Source organism: Electrona antarctica (genome assembly GCF_951216825.1).
Source record: "Electrona antarctica genome assembly, chromosome: 5".
NCBI classification, from domain to species: domain Eukaryota; kingdom Metazoa; phylum Chordata; class Actinopteri; order Myctophiformes; family Myctophidae; genus Electrona; species Electrona antarctica.
The window spans coordinates 24,585,090-24,597,295 of NC_136810.1; the positions used below are offsets into that span (position 1 = coordinate 24,585,090).

Genomic DNA, 12,206 nt, shown 5'->3' on the forward strand with positions numbered 1-12,206 from the left:
GCGATGGAAATAAGCGAATTAGCACTAAAACCCAACGCCCCATTGAGGGCTTATGGTGGGGTAGGGGAAATAGCCAATAATGCATTTTTGCACAAAATAACACCTGGACCACTTTGGTGCGGACCTAACAAGTAACTACAACTAAAGTTAAGAAAGCCTTCTAGCACGAAATTCTCCTTTAAGTATGCCTGGTTTTCAGGTGGGTGGTGAATGGTGATATACCTGTAATGAAGCCTCACCCACAGCTGTTGTTGTATGTCATACGTATGATAAAGGGTTAGGGGAGGGGATGATATTGTGATGTGATGTCACAATATCATGTGTATTTTGATTGAGCCTTTTGACTCAAAGGTTTTCAGCTTTCAGGAAGAAACCAAAAATACACAGGGAAGATATATTTCAATATTCTAACGACACCTGGGTCTATTAGAGTAATGTTAACTCCATAGAACACACAGAACAGAAAGTACAAAAGTCATGGCATCTTTAAACCAATCTTAATGTGCGGTCCAGGACCATCCCCCAGCAGGGGTCCTTGAGGGGGTTTCAGGGGGTCCCCAGCCAAATTAAGAGTTGTTCAATTTTGCTGTAATTCAATTCAATTGAAATTATTACTGTGATTATTCTAATAGGTTTCAATATTGCCACTATGAATCTATGTATGTAAAATGATTTAATTTAAAGCACACATATTTTTATATCAGGGTTCCTACAGTAAGAAAGAATCAGGGTATGATCCAATGAAAGTCAGTTGGGGATCCATGGCATGAACAAGTTTGTAAAGCCCTGGCTTAAATACAGCTTTATGACACATATGATCCATGCATTCCTTGAATGTTCTACTAATGAAGATGAAGTTCTCAAGCAAGAAGATGTGTAATTAATGCAATTTCTATTTTGGGGATAAGCTGGCAGAGAAATGGAACGAAAGAGTCAGGACTAATTCTTAAATCAGTTTTCATCAAGCATGTACAACAAAGTATAAATTCGGCTTTGGGAAGGTTGAAGACAGACTTGGTTTCAGTGTCATCAGTACCTATCAGCAGGCCTATACGTACATGGCAGGGTACTGTAGTGTGCTGTACAATATGGGCCCATTCAGTCAGACACATTAGGAAAGACAAAAACAAGTCTTACAAATTACAATTTAGGCATTTAGCAGATGGTCTTATCCACAGAGACTTACAAAGTGCAATCTTCCTCCAATAATTAGAGAAGATTTTCTAAAGAGCTTCCACTGCGGGGGTCACCCTAAGCTTCCCAGTCTGGTTTAGAGGGATTAAAGATTTAACCAACACATTCACCACCGCTCTGCCACAGGAACCGATGAGCACAGCGCAGCACCGTGGGGAACGACATGAATGAATGCAAATGAGACACGTTTACTGACTGACCCATGGCCTCATACCGAGCACCCAGCAGTTTAAATTGATTGAGATTACATTGGATATGTAGTTAGTGGTCAGCATTAAGTCACAGGACTTTTAATCGTGGAAAAATTACACACCACATGGGATGAGGCAAAGATACTCTGGAAAGCTGGAAAGTATGCAGAACATCTTTATGGTCCAGAGCAATGTAAGTGATGCCGGTGAAAGCTTTTTTACAACGCCGCCATAAATATCCCATTAGATAAGCCGGAGATAAGCATTAGAGAGACACAAGATAACAGTTTAACATTCTGGTTGAGCCTGCTGTAAAGCATTGTGGTCCCAGTAAATAATCTCTGGTCCAACCCGACATGATATCTATCCGTTTGAGCATTATATCTGACCAAGTTGAAGCCCAGAAAACATACAACTTCATTCAACTGTAAAACACTCCTCTTCTCAGATGTTGTGAGTGAGTGCACTGCGCAAACTAGAGATAACATTGACAGAGTGCCTATTCGGCCCATTTCCTTCCATCTACATGTACAGTACTGTATCTCATTTATTTGACATACAAAGCAGGCCCATGTTAAATAAAGTATGGACAGTATTTTAAAGTTACATTATTGTACTATTCTGTGACTTAAATCTATATTGCCCTGATGTAATAAATGTCACTCATCATCTGATGCTCAATGCAGTTTAACCATTTAAGAGCTATATACTTCTTCATACAACAAATAGCTAAATAGCCGAACTACAAGCTCACAACACAGCTTGTAGATCTGATATTTTAGTTGGTTTTTTTTATACTGAAATTTTGACAAGTTGCCTCTAATGACATTCCCAAAATAAAAACGGTACGATATTTGCACTACTACTAACACTACTTAGCCGACGACTGATAGAAACAGCAAGTGGTTTGATTGAAGTGCGATGCCAAGGAAAGGCTCACATCCATCTGGTCCTTATGAAATGTGCAAGAGGAGCGCGGTCCCCCGCTGAACTCTATATGACTACGCAGACACTGATTGACAGGCCCTCGCCCGTTAAGCCTGGTTCCACTTAAGATGCATTCACATTGACAGATCTATGCGATGGTCACTGGGTCGTAACCCGGGTCAGCCTAGATATGTAGTGTCTGCTCCATCGAGGGGCGAAGGATATGGGTCAGAGGTCATGCTATTAAACTGACACATTTGTCACATTCACGTCGCATGCTTTTTGATTCCATGATGTCGCATTTGAGAAAAGGCTATGGAATTTCAAAGACCCTTTAGTGATTTTAACTTAAAAACTAAAAGTTTCAAGGTAGATTGAGTTGTTTTGGGGCATAGCATCAGACCCACACTTGAAGTCATGATGTCATGAAAGGGTGTCACTGGGTCAAGAGCTCTACGGCTGAAAGATTATCTTGTTTCCAATTTGGAACCCAGCTTTGATGCCCATTTCAGAGGTTAATATGCACCCCAAAACAAATTGTAATGAATTCTAGTTGTCACTAGAAGGGCCAAAACAAATATCACATTACTGTAGTTAGGCTACTAATGCACGGTATTTCCAAACAAAGCTTCATGTCCTACCTGGGATTCAAACCGTCGGTCTCATGCGTGGGAGATCAAATGTCTTCCGCTCTTTCGAGAGAGAATCCCAGCGCACCTCGCCAGGGGAGATATTGCATATCGTCACTGTCGGGTGAAAAATCCAAAACGGTTCGTTTTCAGGATTCAAATTCAAAACAGCAAAATAGCAGATCTTAAGCTTAAAATGTGTCGCTTCGCACTGCATTTCAAGCTTGCAGATCTGCTACTTTTGATACTTTACACTTTATTTAGTATGAGAATGTAGTATAATCATGTAGCCTAAGCCTAAGCCTTAAATGGTTTCTGGCCGACAGCAACGATATCTGAGCTTAGTACACCAGGATAGTATTGCTCGATGGAAGAGTAGGGAGACCACCTCCAACCACTGCAAATCATGTACTAGTTATTGTATTAACACACTCTCTCTTAAAATAAATAATGCTTTATTCATTCAAATAAGTTCCCATGCAGCTTTAAAGGCTGACTTCTAAAGAGAAATACAGATCAGTTTGACTTCCTTTACCTTTTGTATTATACTGTATGATGTTAAGATACTGATTTGTGGGTGGTTGCCATTCTTTCTAAAACAATATATTTGTCTTCACCAATAGATAGCTGAGCAATAGCCTCCTTTCAGTGTGCATGTATAGACTTACCTTTCATGGCCCACTGTAAATAGGAGTACTGTTACAGTGCCTGTATGAGGGAACATAAAGCATATTGTCACAATTTCACCTCGGTTGTAAGGGGGACAAATAAGGCTGTGAAAAGACTGATCATGTTTCTATAGCTAGTGACAAATTGCAGCTGGGGGATAAAGGAGGGACAGGGGGAAATCAAGCTATGTGCATCAAAATGTGCGGTACCATATGCGCTCGTGGATCTGCTATATTAATACAAAAATAATAATAATAATAATAGTGGAAACTTTTTAGTTTTGACATGCCCAAAGCAGGGATATGCAAGGTTGAAATTGGTTAAAATGCACCCTCTTCTTGCTGGGGTTATGTGGGGAGATTTCTGTTGATTCGTGTAGGCTTATTATTCACTGACATAAGTGGTGACATTACCCCCTTGTCCTTAAAAAAAATCCCCTCTGAAAACAAGAGTTAAGACAGCATTTCTCCAATGTTTTGGAGACTCGACTGTCTCTGCAGGATTGGTGGGGGTTGGTTGTTTAAGCCAATAGGCAGGGAGCTGCACTAATGTCATTTCACTGTGGCGAGGCTTGTGGAGCCTATTGCGCACAGGACGCCGCAGAATTATTCTGAGATGCTGCTGCTGTGACATTAGTTGTAGTAGTAGGTGAACTCAAAAACTAGTGTGTTCGGGGTCGTCCATCTCCAAATGCGGCCAAAACCAACGCTTTTAAAGGCAAGCCGTCTGTATTATTATAACCAGGCACAGCGCAGCGGTGCGCGCACATTCTGTTCTGTGGACTTTTCCGCTCGTATGCCAATGAGACGCAGCGTCAACTGTTCCCCTCAGTTCAGGAATATTGGTTCTGGTCTGGATATCCCGTGCGGCACTACGCCTGAATAGCCTACTTTAGGGTGAGTTTAACGTCGTCAGTTTTATTGTTTTGTTATATGTCATTGTGGTTTTCAAGTGCTCTTTTGACAGCTTTATTTTACGGCATTAGGTGACGTCTATGTTGGGACAGCTTCCAATTAAGTTCCAAGTAAAGTGCTCCCATGATTTTATGTTGGACTTCTATGGCGGAGCTGTTGGGAGTTCATTTCGACAGCCTGATCATCCTCTGTCGTTTAATTATGTATTATTAATATTCCGTAGTAGTAGCGGAGTGTGTCGCTTCTCGACCAGAACAAATCTATAAAGTTGGGTTGGAGATCTGTCGCTAGAACTTACGACGGAGTAGGCAACTAGGCAATGAAAGTGGCGTTGGCGTTTAGGCGCTGCACCATCAACTCGGTAACCCGCTATCCAGCGCTCACACTGCGCTTTTACGCAAGGCATTATACGCATACATGTCCAAAAGACAGCCGGAACTTTCACTTTCGTTGCTGAAACAGCAAAAAGAAAAAGAAAAAAAAAACGATTTCAAAGTGCTTGAAGCAACTGACTGAGACGTGGTGGGACGTGTGCAGCCCCCTGGGGCTCCCAGATGTATGGACTCAGCTGTCGCCTGTCACTTTGGTGACAACTGGTCGGCGCTCTGACTGTCTGTCCGTGTCCACACTCCACACACCACCCCATTCCCGTCTGCTCTCACTCTATCTGGGGGCGAGAGACACGAGTCACGTTGAGTGAGCCAGCAAGAATGTGTGAGAAGTCAGTTCATCCATGCTGAGTTTCACACTTTCCCCATGGTTTATCTGTGGTGGATATGAAGCTGTGCGGGGTGGACTGCTGTGTGCTTCAGTCACGCTGTTCGTTCGGAGTTCTGTTAAGAGTTTTATTAGGATCCCCATTAGCTGGTGCATTATTGCATATCAGCAGCTAATCTTCCTGCGGTCCACACAGAACATAAAAACATGACATTCGACATGAATGACATTACAGGACAATGAAATATAATGCAAAATATTTGATAACAATTTCCTCATCCACTTTCTGATTCCTCATTTTCTTGGAAGAGAAACAAAAACCAAAAAGCATATCTAGTTATCTACCTCCGTTACATATTAGCCTTCCATTATATTAAGAGTAGAAAACAAAAGTAGAGATAAAAATTGAAAATATAATCCTAATCATGTGTGTTAATGTATGACGCAGCGGCGCTTTGCACTTTGACGTAATAAATACTGTACACGTACAGAACAATATTTCCTCCCAGCACAGGACAGCAAAGCAAACTGTAGGCTACATTGGTGCTTTAACGTGTGTCAGAGTAGACACTTGGCATTAGCAGCAATATGGCACAAAGTCAGCCTGGCTTGAAATCTGTCACTGTAGCCACAGCTGGGGGGCTGATCCCAGTTCAGCCCTGACTCTATCAGTCAGCACGGCAGGGAGGGGTAGGGGCTCTCAGTGGGGTCCAGGCTTCCAGCAACTCTGACAGATTTAACCAAATGGACCTTTACATCTGTAACTCTCTCTGAGAGTGTACACAAAAGGAATGAAATTGAATAATTTGGTTCCGTACTTTGCGCACACACTCTGACGGGACGGGGTTCCTCGTAAGTTAGGGGGTTTAAGGGTTTTTTATCAGGGGTTTACTATCATCCTAATGAGGGCTTAATTTATCTAATGATTGCCAGCTGAGTGAATGTGCCACCGTGTGGAAGTCAAAAACATTTTTGCCTAATTATCCAAATAAAGGCAGTTCGGGAATTGAAATTATAACAAGATTTCCTAAATTGCACGACTAGCTAATTGCCCACGCCAAACACATATTAGTGAGGACATTTACAAACCTGGGGTGAGGAGTTAACGACGGTTTAGCACAGGTTGGCACCGTTGGCTAGCTAGCTACAAGCCTAATAGAACTTCTGATACTCCTTTTCTTTAATCAAGTTGTATATTTCCATGCCAGGAGAAATGTGTTGAACTCGGCTTCGGCGCGCGCGCGCGTGCGTGTGTGTGTGTTTAGGGAAATAGTGGTTGGGAACTTGGGAGGAAGGGGAGGGTGCCGAAATCAAGGAGTTGGTGTCCCCTAGTGGTTGGAGTGGAGAACTGCTACAGCTGAGGACTCAATGGTGGCATTTGGCTGTAACAATGACTTGACTTGTACTAAATGTTCATCCAAAAACAATGTAAACTACACTCCAAAGATTCCCTGGCTGTGATAGGCTTGGCCAAGGACAGTAATAGCACAGCGTAAGCACTTTTCCTTTCAAAAGGGCTGCTGTATCAGTATCAACATGAGTAGGTTGAATGAAGTCATTTTTTGGTCTGATCTCTTATCTCATACAGTATATATTTGAATACCAGTAATAGCAAATATGGCTTTCATTGAACGTGTTATTGTAGGCCTATGTAACATTTCCTCCAAAAACATCTTCAACATCTGTGCTTATTTAAATGTTTTTTAGATGATCTAGAAGGCATGTGTGTGTGTGTGTGTGTGTGTGTGTGTGTGTGTGTGTGTGTGTGTGTGTGTGTGTGTGTGTGTGTGTGTGTGTGTGTGTGTGTGTGTGTGTGTGTGTGTGGGGGGGGGGGGGTTGGGGAGGGGGGGGGGGGGGATCTCAAGCTAGGCTCCAATGCTCTGCTCTGAGAGAGGGTAAATCCCCTGTTGTGAATATTAAGTTATTTATAGACAAAATGATTTACAACTGGCCCAAAGAAGTCTTCTGGAGGAGCGCCAAATGTCACACAGTGTTTGTGCCTTCTGTCTTGTGTCCAAAGGCATTAAAGCAAATCAAAAGTCACAATTAATTGAATCTAAAGCTTTTCATATATAGGCCTATATTTTGTTACAGTTTCATGAGTCCAAGAGGGAAACAAAACCATTCCCTTGGACAGCAAGCACGGGAAATGTATAATGTGTGCTCTTTGGCCAATGTAGGGCCTACATAAAGATCTAAAAGAGTGTAAAAGTAGACCCGTAAGGCTTTAACCGGTGCCAGTTCAATAAATAAGAAGAATGTTGATGGTTTAGTTTAGTACCAAAGCGCATTGTTCAAATCTCAGTAGGATTTGGAGTGGCAGATGGGTCTGCTTATTCTTATGAGCACCTCATAATGTACTGCTCAGCTCCAGTGACAACCCCCTCATAATATTAGCCACATGACGTCACTGAACCTCCGTCCACCTCCATGAACGTGCTGCAGTTCCACTTTTGGCCAGTAGGTAGTGGCAGCTTCAACGTTGGCCAGCCCTTCTGGGGCAGGGCCGGATTAACCCCCATGAGTGCCCCTGTGCAGATCATTTTCTAAATATGAATTTAAGCACATGCTACTTGTGTCTCATTTTACTTCAGTCATGATGCTATTGAGCACTTCCGCACAAAATTTTGGTGCCCAAATCGAAAAAATGCAACTTCCATCGTAATGAATAGCACCCCCCCCCACCCCCCCACCCCACCCATCCATCTCTCCCCATTTCCTGTCAGACTACTGTGTACCTATCAATAAAGGCATAAACCCCACGCCCCACCCCACCCCCCAAAAAATAGCAGATCTACAATCTCACGACTCGTGTTGAAAGGCTTTGTGATCACTTTATGGATCACTATTTTCACATGTTTTATATCATTTGACAATTTGGCTGATGTTTTTATATACCGGTATATAGTTTGTTGATGCAGTAAATGCTCACTTCACTGTTATCTGGGGAACCCCCCCAACATCATGTGAGGACCCACAGGTTGAGAACCACTGCACTACACAGTATGACCTGGATCTGGAGACAAATCACAGACACAAAGCCATGCAGTCTCAGACTGTGCGTGTGTGTGTGTGTGTGTGTGTGTGTGTGTGTGTGTGTGTGTGTGTGTGTGTGTGTGTGTGTGTGTGTGTGTGTGTGTGTGTGTGTGTGTGTGTGTGTGTGTGTGTGTGTGTGTGTGTGTGTGTGCGCGTGCGTGCGTGTTTACCAGAGTGTAAATGAGTACAATATAAGTCCTATAGTGCCAGTTTGTGTATATGTTTCCTGCATACCGTCCCGGTGAAATGTCCACAGAGGCCGTGTTTGTGCAGGGCCCAGAATGAATCACCCTCGCGTCCGCGTAAATCGCCTGCAAGCCAAACACTCTGGCAGCCTTTTATCCCCAGACGTGGTCCAGCTAGCCGCAGCGGGGCTAAAAGCGGCACGGGACAGGGCCCTGTGTTGTAAGGAGCTGTCAGGATAAACCAGTCTTTCATGGCTCTGGATGGGGAGATGTGGCATGGAGTAAGGCCTGCCATAGACAAACTCCAGAGCGCAGAACCCATTTGACTGTAAACTGTTTGTGGTAGGTTGGCAGGCGGTTGTATGAAATGTGGCTTGTTTAAACGCCGGTGGTCCTCGCGTCCGTGGTCATTCTCGGCCTGTGTAAATGGACGGTGGCCTGCCTCGGTCATTTTTAGGTGACTGCTATACGTTTGTGGTTTGCCAAGGGTGGGAGAAGCGTGGCCACACCACCACTGACGTACTGTAGCCTTATGTGGTGGAGAGATCATAACTTCATGTGTGCTGTGCAGTAAAGGAATAACCCCCCACACCATCAAAGTTACAGAGGACTGTAACTTTCAAACTGCAATGCCTGCAAGTCAGTGGGGCTCTGCCTCGAGCGATGTGCACATTGAATCCACATGCTAAGCATTATTCTAAAGTGATTAAAGGTAGTTAGTGATTTAGCGCTTCCAGGCACAACTCTGTTTATTAGGAGTTGCAGGATGATGTTAGAGGAGGAAAAAACAAGACTTGGCACATGAGCCCAGAGTTTGAATTCCCCAGCAGATCTCTGCTAACCACACATTACTGGCATCAGACCTCCACGATGATAAAAGTCATATTCATGCAGCGCACATGTTTCATTATCACTCCAATGAGAATCAGCTCTCTCAAGGAATACTGTATAATAACAACCACGGTGCAGAGCTGTGAAACTGGTCATTATCAACATGCTTGCCTTTGATAAAGGGGTATAACAGATATCAACATGCCATGTGTTAACTGCTTAATAGCGAACGTAGCCGATTTACAAGCTCATAACGCGTCGCACTGCAACACTTTGTGAGCTTGTAGATCTGCTATTTGCCTATTTCCATTTTGTTTTCTACTTTTTGGGGGGGTTCCATCTGAAAAATGTTGAAACACCAACATAGGGACGGACGCTAGGGTTAATGTGATCAAACCTTGGTGATGGAGAGTTCTGGAAAGTTTTTCTGACCCAGCCTGACACAGACAGGCGTGTCGACGACGAGCAGGTCTGTTTTTCACCGCGCCTCCCCCTGCTACACAGGGATCCACCTAAAAGCAATCACAGCATCCACCGGAGCGACATGCAAAAGAAAACACATTACCCCCAGATAGTCATTAAAGAGCGCAGCTCATTTCCCCGGCCCACAACAGGGGATTCGGTTAGAGCTTTCCGGACCCCCGGCTGGAAGTATGCAAAACACCCCTCCTCCACCCCAAGCCCACCCCCACCTCCACCCGCACCCAAACCCTTCCTGTGGTTCTTGTTCCCCGAGCCACGGTGGCATTGTCAGAGAGGGGTGGAGTCAGCCAAAAATGTGAAAAAAAGGTCAGAGGGATTTAAAAATGGCCTCTGCTGCTGGACACAGGGTTTTGTATTGACAACAAAGTATTTCCTGATTCTCTCAGAGAGTTCACAGGGGCGAGGGCCTGCTGCTGTTGAATGTCTGCTGCTAGAACTTGTAACATACGGTATATATCTTCTTTTATCCAATCACAGTTCAAGTTTTCTCAAAATCCCATTTGAAAGTAGGCTGCTACTCTGTACCTACGCCATTATAATAAGGAATCTAAAAGTAACGTAACAACTTAAGCCCTATACAACAAAGAGAGAGGAGAGACTCGGTATGGGTAAACTGAGGTGAACTGGATTTCAGATGATGCTGTAGTGTAGTGTAGTGTGTGGGATCTGCATTCTCTCTCTCCCTATCTTCACCTCCCTCTGTGATTAAATTCACGTGCCTCTGCTAGCTGTCACATCAGGTTTCCTCGGCTCTCCATGCCTAGTTACAGCCTTCCAATCACTGGAAAAGTTAAGTCAGCTTTTTTGCCTAAATTAGTTAGAATCACATGGTTAACTTCAGTCAAAGTATTGTGTGTTTTGTCATCAATGAAACAGACCATCTGTCCATGCTGCTCACCTTCCCTGCTTGGGCCTGGGCCTGGGCCTGGGGCTGGGAGATAACAGCACGAGATACCGGGCCCGGCAGACTTGTGTTTAGATTTCCCCTACGCTCCCAATGTTTTTCCATCTGGTGCGCCTCCCCATGCACAGGATATATGCTGCGTCATTGATTGTAAGTGACTGTACATGAGAGTGAATGAAGGTATGGTGCAGGTGGGTCAATATTGACAGAGGTTAACTAAGGACAAGCTCTAGTGGAGCAGCCAGCATGGCCACCAGGCCCCGCGATGATGGCACCCCCCGCCGAGCTGACAAAGAGGTCCGTTTGGTCAGAACGACCTCGACGGCCGCTGCGGCTATAGGACAGTTCAAGGGGGGCACACTTTTTGTTTGCTGTGCTCACGCTCCTCTTCCTGTTAGGAACTGGGTTCTAAAGGAAAACAAGAGAGGCAGGCCCACCAGATGTGTGTGTGTGTATACACTGTATGTATGTGTCTGTGTGCATGTGTGGATCGGTGTTTGTGTTTGTCTGTACACCCGTCCGCAGGCAAACACAACCTCGGCCAATCAGGGAGATCTGCAGATGTTTCATGATGTGGGGAATGAAAAAGGACAGCCGTACCAGATGGAAGGAAATGCAACTATTTTCCATTTAAAAGGAGCAAAGGAAAGGATTAAAACTCTTAAGCACACGCGTGTGTGTATATGCACGCACGCATGCGCACACATGCACACGCACACACACACACACACACACACACACACACACACACACACACACACACACACACACACACACACACACACACACACACACACACACACACACACACACACACACACACACACACACACACACACACACACAGAGCTTGTATCCCAGCTTTTGTCACATGCTCTCTCCCATTCCATGCCAGCTCAGGAAGTCAGATGAAATCATTTAGCTGTCATTAGCACCAACAGAGATGCTGACTGAGGTGGACACATTAGACTAGGTCTGGTCTGCTGGCTGCTGAGAATAAACCTTGTTCTGGACATTTGTTTCCTTAATCTGCGGGGTGATAAGACAACGAGGGGTGTTCTGCTTTCCATTCCACACATACGTGTGCCTACACACACACACACACACACACACACACACACACACACACACACACACACACACACACACACACACACACACACACACACACACACACACACACACACAGAGATCCCAGGGTACTAATGAGGCAAGCCTGGTCTGTGTGTGCGCCTGGGTCTCGTATCCTGACTGACGCCTCCACGCGCTTCAGTGGAATCTAACCAGGCCCCAACAACCAGACCCGAGCAGTCACACACACACACACACACACACACACACACACACACACACACACACACACACACACACACGCACACAGATTGGATGGATTTCGAAAAATGGTTGACCTATATGTTGTCTGTCTGTCTGTCTGTCTGTCTGTCTGTGGCAACAAGAGGAGTGGTTCGAGTGAACCCCAGCCCACATCCACGGTCAAACAAGTGTCCAGCTGTGCTTGTGCTCAG

General features: G+C 44.7%; 1 protein-coding gene across 1 annotated transcript in view; it reads left to right on the forward strand.

Moving 5' to 3' along the window:
• Positions 1 to 4,237: 4,237 nt before the first annotated feature.
• The window catches only part of prickle1a (prickle homolog 1a), a 33,225-nt gene continuing 25,256 nt past the window's right edge, over positions 4,238 to 12,206 (forward strand). The window contains exon 1 of the mRNA XM_079500914.1: positions 4,238 to 4,506. The gene's annotated coding sequence lies outside the window, so the exon portion shown is untranslated. The remainder of the gene's footprint in view (positions 4,507 to 12,206) is intronic.